At 38.8% G+C, this 5,393-nt stretch overlaps 1 protein-coding gene across 1 annotated transcript in view; it reads left to right on the top strand.

Moving 5' to 3' along the window:
• Positions 1-392: 392 nt before the first annotated feature.
• kcnj6 (potassium inwardly rectifying channel subfamily J member 6) overlaps positions 393-5,393 on the top strand; it is a 31,936-nt gene continuing 26,935 nt past the window's right edge. The window contains exon 1 of the mRNA XM_051684756.1: positions 393-543. The gene's annotated coding sequence lies outside the window, so the exon portion shown is untranslated. The remainder of the gene's footprint in view (positions 544-5,393) is intronic.

The raw sequence follows: 5,393 nt of genomic DNA, 5'->3' as shown, positions 1-5,393 counted from the left end.
TAAACAATTATTTAGTTAAATGTGGTAAAAATGTGAATGTTTTTTCCTAATGTGCTATATTTTACATTGGATGGCTCAGTTCAGTCTCACTGCCTCTCTCTCTCTCTCTCTCTCTCTCTCTCTCTCTCTCTCTCTCTCTCTCACTCACTCTTTCTCTCTCTCTCTCTCTCTCTCTCACTCACTCTTTCTCTCTCTCTCTCTCTCTCTTTCTATCTCTCCCTCTCCCTCTTTCTCTCACTCTCTCTCTCTCTCTCTCTCTCTCTCTCTCTCTCTCTCTCTCTCTCTCTCTCTCTCTCTCTCTCTCTATCTCTCTCTCTCTCTCTCTCTCTCTCTCTCTCTCTCTCTCTTCTCTCTCTCTCTCTCTTTCAGTCTGTGGTTCTTCAGACATCATGTCAGGATGGGAGGCTGATGATGATGATGATGATGATGGCTTTCTGGGTTTCTCTGTGAGCTTCGGGCCGAAAGGTGAAATGATGATCGCCGCTTTAATGACTGAAGAAGAGCTCGAGATGATGAAGAATGACTGAATGAGCGCGCTGTCTGGTATGTCACACTGATTTCACTCCTTCATCGCTGTAATGTTAGTTTCTGAGGAGGATTGTAAATGAATGATATCTTACATAAGAACTAAATGCCACATTCCGACTCAAATGAGCGTGTGAAACGTGTCGGGGCGTTTGGTAATCTAAGAACTATCATCTTCATCTTCCTCACGGAGGAGCAACAATGAAGATCGTGGAGTTGCACGAAAACATTTATATTCGTTTATTTCTTAACTGTTTTTATTGCACGACACACAGCCCACATATCTGAGGTGTTAGACAGTTTCAGCTGAGAGGAATATGTCGTAATATTTCAGTGAAGAATGTTCTGGTGAGTCCGTTACACATCGGTTTCTGATCATCTTTAATGTTCATCATCGGTTCGGTTTGAGTGGGCTCTGCGCCTGTTCTACCGCCGTCTCCATGGATACCCGCCGATCGCTCGTTCAGACGCACGCGAGTAGAGGTGCGATCTGTCTCGCGCTCTCTTTCTGTCTCTCTCTCTCTCGTGTTGTTGCAGTTTTATGAACATTTTGGGTTAGTGTTTGTTCAACATTGTTTATCAGAATTAGATATTAATTTTCCGAATGGTTAATCTCACTCATCGCTGATATCCGTCTGTTGATGATTGTGGGCAGACCGGTGTTACAGAACACTCATCTAACTTTCCATTCTCCATGAAACTTTAAACAGGAGATGAACATTATTGTTCCTCCTCTTTTGTTGTCTGCAGAGATTATTCTGCTCATCACGATGATTGTTTCTGCAGGAAATATCAAATGCAACATTGAGGCTTCTTGTATTGTGAATGATTTCAGCACCATGGAGAGCAGCTGTGATATTGAGTGTATCTGAACACATATTGACCGTCCACTGCCACATTCATGTTGAGTTCAATATATTCAATATACTGTATATCACAATAATTCTGTATTTGTTCTGAAGTGAGAGGAACCATCATTTCAATCAAACATCCATTGCAACCAAATATATTCAAAATGTTTATTGCATGAAATAAAAATCTCAAAATAATGAAGGCGTGTTTTCCAAAATTGTTTACTAAATTACCACAAGCAAGAATGATATTTAATCATTTTCATGCAGATACAGCAATACAACAATACAGTAATAAAAAGCAATATTAATTACATATATTTTGCATAATGTTTTACTAAAAAGAATTAAAATACTTAGCAATAAGTAATTTTACTTATTAAAGTTAAAAAATAATTTTGAATAAAGAAAAATGTATAGTGAATTATATACTGAATTGTTATTATTATTATTATTATTATTATTATGAGGATTATGTTTTTTTTTTTTTTCTACAATAGTATTACATTTTTGTTGAATTCACCTTCACCTAGAGCTTTTATTTTGGCGTAACACTGTCTGACGCTGTCAGAAGGCTTTTCTGTGATACCATGTCCCGTTTTGTTTTTTTTGTTTAATAACTTGTAGCGGATACAAATGTTTGGGATTGTGTGAATGTATGAACCTGCAGCACTTTGCTTTCACAATGCGAGCACTTAAAAGAGTGTATCATGATCCCGCACATGTCACCTGTTCACACAGACCATTGAATTAAATTGCAGCCTTTTGTGATTTAATAATAACTTATGACAACAATATATGACACATATGACTGAGTGGCCAAATAAAAAGCACACTAATCATTACGATATCGCAAGCAAAATCATTGCGTTTATATCTTAAATATTCAAGTATTGCCCAGCCCTGATAATTATACGTAGTAAAGATCTTTAATACTGTGCCATCAGTGATGTTTATATAGGCTGGCCTACATTCTCATGTTTCATTTTAAATTGGCTGCTAGCAGCATTCAGTTGGTAATAGACTCAAAGGTCCCCAGTTCATTTAATTACATGCATAAGCTCCTAATTAAATGAATGTCTATTTGAGACGCACTTCTTAAATTTCTCCTCCTTGTTATGATCATGGACTACATGTTATTCTCACAAATCAAATTATTCTTGACAGTCTATAAACATGCCATGGGATTTGATTGTGACGCCCACATAAGCGTTGGTAGAATTGTTGCATGCCGAGTGTCCGAGTGTCTCTTGACCTGCAGTGTGCCTTCAGGTTTTCAAACAGCTCGTTTCTCTCATTTAAATACACAGTTTGAGTCTTTCTGGTTTTCATTTGGCAGGTTTAAAGAGTGTGAAAGAATTCCAGAGGGGTCTGATCATTCTCGAATGTTTTAAAGTGATGTAGTACGCTGCCACTTCACTACTGGCACATTGTGCATCTGCTATTGTGAGCGCTTGACGGATTGAGCCGTGTGTTGCCATGGAGATGATGGCTGCCTGGATCATGTTTCCCACTGAAAGAGAAACATTTCCCCTCCACCAAACACAGGAAACATGGTCAAACTGTTCAGGTCACCAGTTTTTGTGCTGTAGAAAGCACTGGTAACCAGTGACTCATCAGTGGCTTCAGCTTTCTGTAAAAACATTATTTCTGGCCATTGCATGAGACAAGCTTGTTGAACTCTATTTCAAATGGAGGCGCATGAGCAGAATTGTGATGCAACTGCATTCATGTTTGTAATATCCGATGTCCGTGTAAGGCGCGCTGCTGCGACATCAATCGCAGATCTAGAATGAGTTGTATTCTGGTGGATGTTACTGGAGAATTCCAGAAAATCAACTGCAGGGTAATGAGGTCAGAGATTATTTAGCAGAGACGGGCCACTTCTATTAAAAGTAATGGGAGAAATTGGAACGCCCACCCAAGAAGCTCTGAGCGCCCAACAGTCAACGGATGTAGAAAGGAAGTCCCGCCTTACAGTTAAATGAGCCAATCACCTTTAAGATACAGACATCACCTGTCAATCAACTCTAGAACGTGCATGCGCATTAGCTATTCAAGCTGGGAAAATTGTGTTTTTTAGTGTAATCTGAGATAAAGAAGCACAATTTATGATTCCAGTATTGTCAGATTTTATTGCTGATTCTAAATATGTTATTTGATCGTAATCTTGACCAACCAGTTTGGAGATTTTGATCTTGCTCAGTTCAAGTAGATATGAGCTGCACTGTCATGACTGGAAATAACCTCCTGAGAGCGTCCCAAAGATGACTGACAGTGGGCTGACTCGCTAGAAAGACTTTGGTGAGGTGTAGGCCAAGTTCGCACTCATTTGTTTTTGTTTGAAAGCACATTCCACACTAGAACAGTGTTTTGAAAACACTTTACCACATGCTTTGGAAAACGATGGCATTAGGAAACAAAAAATTGAGTTTTCAAAGGAAAACAGGTTAGTGTGGATGCAGCTGTTGATGTTTCAGGAATCTTGTCTACAGCTGTTTTACACGTTATTCACTGAAGTTTTGCCCCAAATCTGTTTTTTTACCCCCCTCACACGTGACACAGATCTGTTTTTGTATGACAGTGTGAACAGCAAAAATCACATTGAATTGGACATTTTTAATTCAGATCTGAGCCACTTTCAAATGTGAAGTTATCTAAAGTGGATCAGATTTTCTGCAGTGTGACCTGTGTGAAATGTCAGGTTGAAATTCATTACATTTTTCTGTGTGTAAACAATATGTGTGTTAACATGATTTTACTGTGATAAAATCACTTACAAACCGCATCTGTGGAAAGTTAGAGACAATTTTACAACTTCGTTGCCATGACGATGTAACACTGTAAACCCCAAAACAACGATTTAATCAACTTTACAGCTGAAATAATACATGAGTTTTAATAGAAGAATTAATGTAAGTGCTTTTATAAAATTATAAGCTTCACATTTCTGACTTTAAACCCTCCGAAAATTGGCCCCATTGACTTCCATTGTAAGTGTCTCACTGGAACACAGATTTAAGGAAAAGGAGGGACGAGTCGAAATTCATTTTTGTGGTAATCAACATTATGACACAAATGCTGTCGATTGAACTTAACCGGAATATTCCTTTAACATTGGAAGTTCATTTAATTTAATATAATAATAAAATGTGAAATTATATAAAATGAGTTGCTGATGGGTAGGGTGGCCAGATGTCCCATTTTTCCCGGGACAGTCCCATATTCAAGCACTTTTTCTAGTGTCCCGACTTATTCTGAAAAAATCATGTTTTGTCCCGTATATCCCCTCTCCTAAAATGTATCTATCGCCTATGCGACTTTCTTAGTCATGTGAGTATTCTAATCAAAGGTAGCCATGGATACGGCTTGTACCAATAAAATCACACCGTGTTATTTGAAGTAAATAACTGGATTAAACTATCCAATCACAATCCCCTATCAATAGACGTCCAGTTAGTGATCTGATTGAAGAGTACATTTGAAAGAGCACACAGATTGCAAAAATGTCAGGAAGTGTGCATGTACATTTAATGTGGATCCTCAAAAAGAGTTTACATTTCTAAAAAAAAAAGAAGTCACAGACAGAGCCGAGTAAAGTGAGGGGTGAGATTAGTGGAGCTTGCTTTTCCATCGCCCATGGAGGCCGCACCGACATCATGCAGCATGTTCATACAAAAAAGCATGTGGGGCTGCCACACAAAGGAGGTTGCCACTCCAAGTGTTACCAATTTTTTTGTGAAGCAAAGTTCCGAATCTGACAAGGCGCACGCAAGTGAAATTGATCAAGCAATTTTATGATCTGAAATTTTCTTCTGACCGCACCAAATCTGAAGCTGTCATATGCAACATACTCGCTCCTTTGTCAGAGGAAGAAGTTCAGAGAGATTTGGACAAGTGCAAGACCATCACCTTCAGAGTCTTAGCCAAGGTCGTGGAGTTTGTTTTATGCCTGCCTGGGACATCTGCATCTGTGGCGCGTGTTCTCATTAATGAACGCAGCGTGGACACCGGATA

This window comes from Myxocyprinus asiaticus, chromosome 42 (assembly GCF_019703515.2).
Source record: "Myxocyprinus asiaticus isolate MX2 ecotype Aquarium Trade chromosome 42, UBuf_Myxa_2, whole genome shotgun sequence".
Classification (NCBI taxonomy): domain Eukaryota; kingdom Metazoa; phylum Chordata; class Actinopteri; order Cypriniformes; family Catostomidae; genus Myxocyprinus; species Myxocyprinus asiaticus.
Note: the sequence above shows the minus strand (reverse complement) of the source record. Positions and strands in the feature narration are given on the sequence as shown.